The sequence below is a fragment of the Drosophila biarmipes genome, unplaced genomic scaffold, assembly GCF_025231255.1.
Source record: "Drosophila biarmipes strain raj3 unplaced genomic scaffold, RU_DBia_V1.1 ptg000073l, whole genome shotgun sequence".
NCBI lineage: Eukaryota > Metazoa > Arthropoda > Insecta > Diptera > Drosophilidae > Drosophila > Drosophila biarmipes.
In genome coordinates, this window is record NW_026114561.1 from 14475 (window position 1) to 27505 (window position 13031).

Sequence of the window (13031 nt, forward strand, 5' to 3'; positions counted from 1 at the left end):
TTTTGTACGGTATTGACAAAATCCTATGCATTTGCATAAGATTTATTTTGCCACAATTTATAGTACTAGTGCCGCCCTCACTAGGTATAAATATCTCATTTCGCTAGTAGTGTATGGGCAAATTCTACTAGCTATTCTCATAAATATGTCACTTATATGCCATATCTATACAATTCATGCACTTTTATATGTATATTTGCTATATTATACATTATTATGCCTTATAGGTATTATACCTATAAGCCACATCCATACGATTGCTTAATATAAATATATGTATAATTTTTTATACATATTTTTTTTTTATTTATGTATGGTTTTTTATTCATATCCATATACTGTATTCACTTTTATATGGATATGATTGGCGTTTTATATAGTATTGACAAAATCATAAGTTTGACCAATACGAGGAGAGGTCCGCCAACGACCACCTCCCTATAGGTGTTTTTGGACACGCTGTCTCCCATTCGACTGCTTACTATACTAGGGGCTACCCGCTCCGTATGATATTCTCTCATATAACAAGAGAATGCAAGAAATATTCGTATTTTATGAATATAATCCATTTATTTTTCAATATCCATACGTTTTACTTAGTTTTTTGTACGGTATTGACAAAATCCTATGCATTTGCATAAGATTTATTTTGCCACAATTTATAGTACTAGTGCCGCCCTCACTAGGTATAAATATCTCATTTCGCTAGTAGTGTATGGGGAAATTCTACTAGCTATTCTCATAAATATGTCACTTATATGCCATATCTATACAATTCATGCACTTTTATATGTATATTTGCTATATTATACATTATTATGCCTTATAGGTATTATACCTATAAGCCACATCCATACGATTGCTTAATATAAATATATGTATAATTTTTTATACATATTTTTTTTTTATTTTTGTATGGTTTTTTATTCATATCCATATACTGTATTCAATTTTATATGGATATGATTGGCGTTTTATATAGTATTGACAAAATCATAAGTTTGACCAATACGAGGAGAGGTCCGCCAACGACCACCTCCCTATAGGTGTTTTTGGACACGCTGTCTCCCATTCGACTGCTTACTATACTAGGGGCTACCCGCTCCGTATGATATTCTCTCATATAACAAGAGAATGCAAGAAATATTCGTATTTTATGAATATAATCCATTTATTTTTCAATATCCATACGTTTTACTTAGTTTTTTGTACGGTATTGACAAAATCCTATGCATTTGCATAAGATTTATTTTGCCACAATTTATAGTACTAGTGCCGCCCTCACTAGGTATAAATATCTCATTTCGCTAGTAGTGTATGGGCAAATTCTACTAGCTATTCTCATAAATATGTCACTTATATGCCATATCTATACAATTCATGCACTTTTATATGTATATTTGCTATATTATACATTATTATGCCTTATAGGTATTATACCTATAAGCCACATCCATACGATTGCTTAATATAAATATATGTATAATTTTTTATACATATTTTTTTTTATTTATGTATGGTTTTTTATTCATATCCATATACTGTATTCACTTTTATATGGATATGATTGGCGTTTTATATAGTATTGACAAAATCATAAGTTTGACCAATACGAGGAGAGGTCCGCCAACGACCACCTCCCTATAGGTGTTTTTGGACACGCTGTCTCCCATTCGACTGCTTACTATACTAGGGGCTACCCGCTCCGTATGATATTCTCTCATATAACAAGAGAATGCAAGAAATATTCGTATTTTATGAATATAATCCATTTATTTTTCAATATCCATACGTTTTACTTAGTTTTTTGTACGGTATTGACAAAATCCTATGCATTTGCATAAGATTTATTTTGCCACAATTTATAGTACTAGTGCCGCCCTCACTAGGTATAAATATCTCATTTCGCTAGTAGTGTATGGGCAAATTCTACTAGCTATTCTCATAAATATGTCACTTATATGCCATATCTATACAATTCATGCACTTTTATATGTATATTTGCTATATTATACATTATTATGCCTTATAGGTATTATACCTATAAGCCACATCCATACGATTGCTTAATATAAATATATGTATAATTTTTTATACATATTTTTTTTTTATTTATGTATGGTTTTTTATTCATATCCATATACTGTATTCACTTTTATATGGATATGATTGGCGTTTTATATAGTATTGACAAAATCATAAGTTTGACCAATACGAGGAGAGGTCCGCCAACGACCACCTCCCTATAGGTGTTTTTGGACACGCTGTCTCCCATTCGACTGCTTACTATACTAGGGGCTGCCCGCTCCGTATGATATTCTCTCGTATAACAAGAGAATGCAAGAAATATTCGTATTTTATGAATATAATCCATTTATTTTTCAATATCCATACGTTTTACTTAGTTTTTTGTACGGTATTGACAAAATCCTATGCATTTGCATAAGATTTATTTTGCCACAATTTATAGTACTAGTGCCGCCCTCACTAGGTATAAATATCTCATTTCGCTAGTAGTGTATGGGCAAATTCTACTAGCTATTCTCATAAATGCCTTCTTTATGCCATATCTATACAATTTATGCACTTTTATATGTATATTTGCTAATATTATACATTATTATGCCTTATAGGTATTATACCTATAAGCCATATACATACGATTTCATTTTTTTATTTATATATGGTTTTGTATTTATAACCATATACCGTATTTACTTTTATAAGGATATGATTGGCGTTTTATATAGTATTGACAAAATTATAAGTTTGACAAACACTTTTTTAAGTCTTTTAGTTAAAATTGTCATTTTTAATTGACTATCTAAGCACTAGATATATTTGCACATGGAGCAAAGAGTATAAAAATTGGTCGCGTCACTAATAATATCGCGATACATTTTTACTACCATCAAAATACCACATACGTTTATATGTCCTCTTTATTTAATTTGGTTTCTAAACCTCAGGAATAGTTTTAATTATATGTGCGCTCTAAGTTGAATGAATTTCTTGAATCTCTTTACTTGAATTTCTAAGACTTAAAAATATTTATAAATAGATGTCCTATTGCATAATATTTTTTTATCGCTTCACTTATAAAATAACGATCCTGCCTTTCTACCTTTGAATAAACATTCATATAAACATGGAGAAAAAAACGTTCGCGTCACTAACAGTATGTGACGATAAAATTTTGCTAACATTAAAAGGAACATATTTTTATATGTCAACTCTTAGTTGAATTGGTCTATTGCTTAAGATTCTAGACCTTAGGAATATTTTTATATTATATGTTTGCCAATCTTCGCGTCACTAAAAAGATGACGATTCATATTGTTATTATTAGATGGTCGAGTTGTACTTATATTGATATGTTAATCAAATTGGTCTCTTACTTGAAAATCTAGACCTTAGGAATATTTTTATATTATATGTTTGCCAATCTTCGCGTCACTAATAAGATGACGATTCATATTATTATTAGATGGTCGAGTTGTACTTATATTGATATGTTAATCAAATTGGTCTCTTACTTGAAAATCTAGACCTTAGGAATATTTTTATATTATATGTTTGCCAATCTTCGCGTCACTAATAAGATGACGATTCATATTATTATTAGATGGTCGAGTTGTACTTATATTGATATGTTAATCAAATTGGTCTCTTACTTGAAAATCTAGACCTTAGGAATATTTTTATATTATATGTTTGCCAATCTTCGCGTCACTAATAAGATGACGATTCATATTGTTATTATTAGATGGTCGAGTTGTACTTATATTGATATGTTAATCAAATTGGTCTCTTACTTGAAAATCTAGACCTTAGGAATATTTTTATATTATATGTTTGCCAATCTTCGCGTCACTAATAAGATGACGATTCATATTGTTATTATTAGATGGTCGAGTTGTACTTATATTGATATGTTAATCAAATTGGTCTCTTACTTGAAAATCTAGACCTTAGGAATATTTTTATATTATATGTTTGCCAATCTTCGCGTCACTAATAAGATGACGATTCATATTGTTATTATTAGATGGTCGAGTTGTACTTATATTGATATGTTAATCAAATTGGTCTCTTACTTGAAAATCTAGACCTTAGGAATGTAATATATAAAGGATTAAAAATTCGCCACAAAGCCAAGCAAACAATCAATGCATACAAATAGATTGTTGGTTGAACTTTATATAAGAAGTTCAACACAACAAATAAATTATGCAATTTTATTATCGAATCATCAAGCAAAGGATAAGCTTCAGTGGATCGCAGTATGGCAGCTGCTCAACCACTTACAACACCTTGCCTGTTACAAAAGTCGTTTACAATTGATTCTAGGCTTTGTCATTGTATTAAATAATGCTTTTATATGTAACTAGCGCGGCATCAGGTGATCAAAGATCCTCCCAATTTACTATGTTACAAATTACATTGGCATCACATCCATTGTCGTTTAAAAAGTAAATTATAAACTTTAAATGGTTTAGAAGCCATACAATGCAAATTGCCCCTTATTTATCATTGCAGTCCAGCACGGATACGACCTTAGAGGCGTTCAGGCATAATCCAACGGACGTAGCGTCATACCACTGTTCGCTCGAACAAGTATTGTGCCATTGGTCCGTACCTGCGGTTCCTCTCGTACTACGCAGGAATGCTGTCGCAACAACGTTTTGTCATTAGTAGGGTAAAACTAACCTGTCTCACGACGGTCTAAACCCAGCTCACGTTCCCTTGCATGGGTGAACAATCCAACGCTTGGTGAATTTTGCTTCACAATGATAGGAAGAGCCGACATCGAAGGATCAAAAAGCGACGTCGCTATGAACGCTTGGCCGCCACAAGCCAGTTATCCCTATGGTAACTTTTCTGACACCTCTTGTTAAAAACTCTTTAAACCAAAAGGATCGATAGGCCGAGCTTTTGCTGTCCCTGTGTGTACTGAACACCGAGATCAAGTCAGCATTTGCCCTTTTGCTCTATGTGTGGTTTCTGTCCGCACTGAGCTGGCCTTGGGACACCTCCGTTATTATTTGAGAGATGTACCGCCCCAGTCAAACTCCCTACCTGGCAATGTCCTTGAATTGGATCATACCTGAGTAATTGGAGTTATACCAAATTTTCAAATCAAAAATACATAAATGCACCGTTTTATTAAAGAATTTGTTTGCGAATATATAACAAACTCGTGATACTTTGATCAAGAAGCTTGCATCAAAACCCAATACCATAAGATATAATAAATATATCCGTATAATGGCTAGGAAATGATACACGTTCCATTTAATCAAGTAAGTAAGGAAACAATAAGAGTAGTGGTATTTCATTGGCGATACCAAACCGAGGTCTAATATCTCCCACTTATTCTACACCTCTTATGTCTCCTTACACTGCCAGATTAGAGTCAAGCTCAAAAGGGTCTTCTTTCCCCGCTAATTATTCCAAGCCCGTTCCCTTGGCTGTGGTTTCGCTAGATAGTAGATAGGGACAGTAGGAATCTCGTTAATCCATTCATGCGCGTCACTAATTAGATGACGAGGCATTTGGCTACCTTAAGAGAGTCATAGTTACTCCCGCCGTTGACCCGCGCTTACTTGAATTTCTTCACTTTGACATTCAGAGCACTGGGCAGAAATCACATTGTGTCAACACCCGCTAGGGCCATCACAATGCTTTGTTTTAATTAGACAGTCGGATTCCCCAAGTCCGTGCCAGTTCTGAATTGATTGTTAATTGATAATCGTTATAATTAATAAGAACTAATTGGTTTAACCCAATTAGTATTCTTAAAAATTTTAGCAAGAAAGTTCCACAATTGGCTACGTAACTAAACTATCCGGGGAACAAGTAACTAACATAAATGCTAGAAACTCTATTTACCCAGAACGAGCACATAAACCATGTTATTGTTTCCCAATCAAGCCCGACTATCTCAATCTTCAGAGCCAATCCTTATCCCGAAGTTACGGATCTAATTTGCCGACTTCCCTTACCTACATTATTCTATCGACTAGAGACTCTTCACCTTGGAGACCAGCTGCGGATATTGGTACGGCCTGTTGAGAAGTTTGCGTGTCCCCACCATAAATTTTCAAGGTCCGAGGAGAAAATATCGACACAACAGTATATGTCATGCTCTTCTAGCCCATCTACCATATCTCTCTGCGAAAGACTTCCATGGTAGTACGGCTATAAAACAGAAAAGAAAACTCTTCCGATATCTCTCGACGGCTTCTTTATGGTCGTTCCTGTTGCCAGGATGAGCACGAGGCCCATATTTAATAACAAACGGATACTCAACAGGTTACGGAATTGGAACCGTATTCCCTTTCGTTCAAAATTATTCAAGTATATTAATTTAGCTAGATTTTATATAATATATATATTTGTTTGGCATTTGTATTTTACTTGAAAATTTTCGGCTTTCGCCTTGAACTTAGGACCGACTAACTCGTGATCAACCACTGTTCACACGAAACCCTTCTCCACTTCAGTCCTCCAAGGTCTCATTCGATTATTTGCTACTACCACCAAGATCTGTACCAATGGCAGCTCCATGCAGGCTTACGCCAAACACTTCTACGCATACCATTGTACCTTCCTACTCACTAAAGTTTCAAAATTTATATTACAAGTAATATAAATCATCTACTTTAGCGGTAATGTATAGGTATACAACTTAAGCGCCATCCATTTTAAGGGCTAGTTGCTTCGGCAGGTGAGTTGTTACACACTCCTTAGCGGATTTCGACTTCCATGATCACCGTCCTGCTGTTTTAAGCAACCAACGCCTTTCATGGTATCTGCATGAGTTGTTAATTTGGGCACCGTAACATTACGTTTGGTTCATCCCACAGCGCCAGTTCTGCTTACCAAAAGTGGCCCACTGGGCACATTATATCATAACCTTGAACTTCATATCAAGAAAGTTAAGGTTCTTACCCATTTAAAGTTTGAGAATAGGTTAAGATCGTTTCGACCCTAAGGCCTCTAATCATTCGCTTTACCAGATAAGATTATTTTATATAATATTAAAATGCACCAGCTATCCTGAGGGAAACTTCGGAAGGAACCAGCTACTAGATGGTTCGATTGGTCTTTCGCCCCTATACTCAATTCTGACAATCGATTTGCACGTCAGAACTGTTTCGGTCTTCCATCAGGGTTTCCCCTGACTTCAACCTGATCAAGTATAGTTCACCATCTTTCGGGTCACAGCATATATGCTCAAGGTACGTTCCAGTTAGAGGCATAAATAATATAAATATCATTATACATAACTATATAGAACGCCCCGGGATTGTGTTAATTAGCTATAAATAGTTAAAAAACTAATCCCATTATTAGTCAAGTTAATTACGCTATTAGGTTTATATCCCAATAACTTGCACATATGTTAGACTCCTTGGTCCGTGTTTCAAGACGGGTCCCGAAGGTATCCTGAATCTTTCGCATTGTTAATCCTACAAGTGCATATAATAAACACAAAAATCAATGATAATTATGCCATTATATAATTCCGAAAAATTAACGCACTGTATTCATATAAATCTATCAGCACTTTATCAAATTAATAACATTTATTCTGTGTTAAAATGCAAGCAAATTAATTTGAATAAACTATAAGTTATATTTTATGATAAATTTGGTATGCTAATAGATTACAATGTCCTTATATGGAAAAAATGCACACTATTATCATAATATTGTTTAAATATTACAATTCTAATGATGAATTTTCCATAACGGATATTCAGGTTCATCGGGCTTAACCTCTAAGCAGTTTCACGTACTGTTTAACTCTCTATTCAGAGTTCTTTTCAACTTTCCCTCACGGTACTTGTTTACTATCGGTCTCATGGTTATATTTAGTTTTAGATGGAGTTTACCACCCACTTAGTGCTGCACTATCAAGCAACACGACTCTTTGGAAACATCATCTAGTAATCATTAACGTTATACGGGCCTGGCACCCTCTATGGGTAAATGGCCTCATTTAAGAAGGACTTAAATCGTTAATTTCTCATACTAGAATATTGACGCTCCATACACTGCATCTCACATTTGCCATATAGACAAAGTGACTTAGTGCTGAACTGATTTCTTTTCGCTCGCCGCTACTAAGAAAATCCTTGTTAGTTTCTTTTCCTCCCCTAATTAATATGCTTAAATTCAGGGGGTAGTCCCATATGAGTTGAGGTTGTGTATAACTTTTATATGCAATTAATTCTTTATATATAATGATAAAACATTTTATTAAATTCGTTATATTAATAATATCTGTATATAAATGGCATTTGTTTGATTTAACGAATCAACGAAGAACAATAATATTGTCAACGGTTTTCTATTTTCTAATCATTAATAAGAGACAATTCTAGATAAATTTTTATGCTAGACATTTCTCAGTATCATTTGATTGAAAAAGAAAATATTTCTCTTCGTTTTTCACATTCAAATTATTTACTAATGTGAGATAATGTTTTTCATATATTTTTTAATATTATGAATAAAATAATTAAATTATTATTATCCAATAATATACCATATGCTTATAAAATTTCATTATAAAATTTGTATAAGCAACTTAATTAGCATAGTCTTACAACCCTCAACCATATGTAGTCCAAGCAGCACTATAAAATTAATTAAAGTACATAACAGCATGGACTGCGATATGCGTTCAAAATGTCGATGTTCATGTGTCCTGCAGTTCACACGATGACGCACAGTTTGCTGCGTTCTTCATCGACCCATGAGCCGAGTGATCCACCGCTTAGAGTTTTATAAATTGGTTTCTTAATTTTGTCAAATATGTTTTTATTGAAAGAAATTAAAAATACACCATTTTACTGGCATATATCAATTCCTTCAATAAATTTATTTTTATACCTAAAACGAATGCTGCGAAATGTCTTAGTTTTATATAACCAATATATATCAAAGTATTTCTTTTTAAATTGCATTTATTGTAAATAAATATATATATATATATATTAATACTTTTTTAGCGATATAAATTGAAATTTATATAAAACATTAACCTGTATAAAACCAGGTACAACATTGTACATTTTAGGTTGTTGCATTATCCAATGTATGCGCATAACTGAGATGAACAATACATATCGCAACGCGTGTATATTATGGTCCATATACACACAGTATTTTAATTGTGTTTATATACAATAATAATTTAATATTATTATTTTAATAATTCGATTTGCTTGTTCGAATTTTTATTTGTTTGTTTTGGCTGCTTATTATTTCTCTCATATGTATTAAATACAATATATAATTTTAATATTTGCATTATTTCGATTTGCTTGTTCGAAATTTCATTTGATCTATATTAGATCATATACATTTTGGCAATTCATATTTTATTTGTATTACTATAATGTATTTATTATAATATAAACAAATATTTTATTAACGGTAAGGATATACAATAATAATTTAATATTATTATTTTAATAATTCGATTTGCTTGTTCGAATTTTTATTTGTTTGCTTTGGCTGCTTATTATTTCTCTCATATGTATTAAATACAATATATAATTTTAATATTTGCATTATTTCGATTTGCTTGTTCGAAATTTTATTTGATCTATATTAGATCTCATATACATTTTGGCAATTCATATTTTATTTGTATTATTATAATGTATTTATTATAATATAAACAAATATTTTATTAACGGTAAGGATATACAATAATAATTTAATATTATTATTTTAATAATTCGATTTGCTTGTTCGAATTTTTATTTGTTTGCTTTGGCTGCTTATTAATTTCTCTCATATGTATTAAATACAATATATAATTTTAATATTTGCATTATTTCGATTTGCTTGTTCGAAATTTCATTTGATCTATAATAGATCTCATATACATTTTGGCAATTCATATTTTATTTGTAATACTATAATGTATTTATTATAATATAAACAAATATTTTATTAACGGTAAGGATATTAAAACATTAATGATCCTTCCGCAGGTTCACCTACGGAAACCTTGTTACGACTTTTACTTCCTCTAAATAATCAAGTTCGGTCAACTTTTGCGAAACAACCGTAACACGCAAGGCGTCACAGTGATCACGTCCGGAGACCTCACTAAATAATTCAATCGGTAGTAGCGACGGGCGGTGTGTACAAAGGGCAGGGACGTAATCAATGCGAGTTAATGACTCACACTTACTGGGAATTCCAAGTTCATGTGAACAGTTTCAGTTCACAATCCCAAGCATGAAAGTGGTTCAGCGGTTTACCCGGACCTCTCGGTCTAGGAAATACACGTTGATACTTTCATTGTAGCGCGCGTGCAGCCCAGGACATCTAAGGGCATCACAGACCTGTTATTGCTCAATCTCATTATTGCTAGACGCAATTTGTCCATTTAAGAAGCTAGTGTCCTTATAATGGGACAAACCAACAGGTACGGCTCCACTTATATAAACACATTCAAACACAATAAACATTTTACTGCCACCATGAATGAAGGCTATATAAGCTTCAACACCATAATCCTGAAGATATCTATTTAATATATTTGAGTCTCGTTCGTTATCGGAATTAACCAGACAAATCACTCCACGAACTAAGAACGGCCATGCACCACCACCCATAGATTCGAGAAAGAGCTATCAATCTGTCTTACACACTTATGTTCGGACCTGGTAAGTTTTCCCGTGTTGAGTCAAATTAAGCCGCAGGCTCCACTCCTGGTGGTGCCCTTCCGTCAATTCCTTTAAGTTTCAGCTTTGCAACCATACTTCCCCCGGAGCCCAAAAGCTTTGGTTTCCCGGGAAGCGACTGAGAGAGCCATAAAAGTAGCTACACCCAATTGCTAGCTGGCATCGTTTATGGTTAGAACTAGGGCGGTATCTGATCGCCTTCGAACCTCTAACTTTCGTTCTTGATTAATGAAAACATCTTTGGCAAATGCTTTCGCTTAAGTTAGTCTTACGACGGTCCAAGAATTTCACCTCTCGCGTCGTAATACTAATGCCCCCAAACTGCTTCTATTAATCATTACCTCTTGATCTGAAAACCAATGAAAGCAGAACAGAGGTCTTATTTCATTATCCCATGCACAGAATATTCAGGCATTTGAAGCCTGCTTTAAGCACTCTAATTTGTTCAAAGTAATTGTACCGGCCCACAATAACACTCGTTTAAGAGCACTAATGCAGGTTTTTAAATAGGAGGAACATATGAAAAAATACAAGTATCTAAGCACATGTAAGAACTCCACCGGTAATACGCTTACATACATAAAGGTATAGTACTAACCACAATTGTAAGTTGTACTACCCGTATGAAGCACAAGTTCAACTACGAACGTTTTAACCGCAACAACTTTAATATACGCTATTGGAGCTGGAATTACCGCGGCTGCTGGCACCAGACTTGCCCTCCAATTGGTCCTTGTTAAAGGATTTAAAGTGTACTCATTCCAATTACAGGGCCTCGGATATGAGTCCTGTATTGTTATTTTTCGTCACTACCTCCCCGAGCTGGGAGTGGGTAATTTACGCGCCTGCTGCCTTCCTTAGATGTGGTAGCCGTTTCTCAGGCTCCCTCTCCGGAATCGAACCCTGATTCCCCGTTACCCGTTGCAACCATGGTAGTCCTAGATACTACCATCAAAAGTTGATAGGGCAGACATTTGAAAGATCTGTCGTCGGTACAAGACCATACGATCTGCATGTTATCTAGAGTTCAACCAATATAACGATCTTGCGATCGCTTGGTTTTAGCCTAATAAAAGCACATGTTCCATAAGGTTCATGTTTTAATTGCATGTATTAGCTCTAGAATTACCACAGTTATCCAAGTAACTGTTAACGATCTAAGGAACCATAACTGATATAATGAGCCTTTTGCGGTTTCACTTTTAATTCGTGTGTACTTAGACATGCATGGCTTAATCTTTGAGACAAGCATATAACTACTGGCAGGATCAACCAGAATAATGTTTTTATTCATATTTCATTCATATTTTTTGAATAGAAATTAGCAATATATATGTTGTTATAGATTTTATTTCTATCGAATACGGCCATTTTTATATAGCATTCGTATACGTTTGTTTTCCAATTTATACTTGTTTCGCCACTAATAATAACAAGTTTTTATTGATGTCAAAAAGAATCATATTCTTTATAAACACAATATTTATTTTTCATATATTTTCTTTATATATGCACATTTCATTCTAAAATATCATTTTTGTTCGACATACATAATATATTGTATCCACACATGTACAATTTTTGTTTAACCAATATAAGATATTGAGTTAATCATTTGTATTTTGACGATAAATTTAAAATTTATCTATATATATCCATATAAGTCTCTGGTAATATATAAAATAGAACCGAGTGTATATATATAATTATTACTACTATATTTATTTCTTAAATAATATATACTTATATATTATTTATATATATACTCTTTATTATATATTATATAATTTCTTAAATAACTCTCTTAATAGCTATTTTTTATTATCAACAATATAAGTTGATATTAATATTGAAAATGTATTCATAATTACATTTTTATATTTCTTTGGTAGACTTTTATGTACTATTATTATTTAATAATACACATATAATATAAATCATGTTAGCCTACCTCCTAAAATTAACGATAAAATTCGGAAACAATTTGTTATTCTATGTACAATAGAAACTTGGCCTTTGTTTCAACGTTATTATCTTTGGGCTTAAAATATTAACCGCGGAGCCAAGTCTCGTATTCAAATAAATGAATAAAGAAACAAATTTGACGGATAATATCTTCTCTACTGACATATGTCAATAGCAGACGGCCGGCCCATTGACCATCCTATAGTAGTTTTTGGACACGCTGTCTCCCATTCGGGTATATTCAATTTACTTTGCCACTCACCCATATAGTGTTCTCTTATATAATAAGACAACGCACTTTTATATTCATTATATGGATATATTGCCTTCCTCATATTTGCCACACCACCT

At 33.1% G+C, this 13031-nt stretch overlaps 3 non-coding genes across 3 annotated transcripts; all 3 read right to left on the bottom strand.

Moving 5' to 3' along the window:
* Positions 1-4244: 4244 nt before the first annotated feature.
* Positions 4245-8215, bottom strand: LOC122817942 (large subunit ribosomal RNA). The gene has a single exon (XR_006367483.2). It is a non-coding gene; the product is annotated as a large subunit ribosomal RNA (ribosomal RNA).
* A 402-nt stretch (positions 8216-8617) lies between these two features.
* Positions 8618-8796, bottom strand: LOC127012416 (5.8S ribosomal RNA). The gene has a single exon (XR_007765908.1). It is a non-coding gene; the product is annotated as a 5.8S ribosomal RNA (ribosomal RNA).
* Positions 8797-9999: 1203 nt separating this feature from the next.
* Positions 10000-11994, bottom strand: LOC127012410 (small subunit ribosomal RNA). The gene has a single exon (XR_007765904.1). It is a non-coding gene; the product is annotated as a small subunit ribosomal RNA (ribosomal RNA).
* Between the last annotated feature and the right edge of the window lie 1037 nt (positions 11995-13031).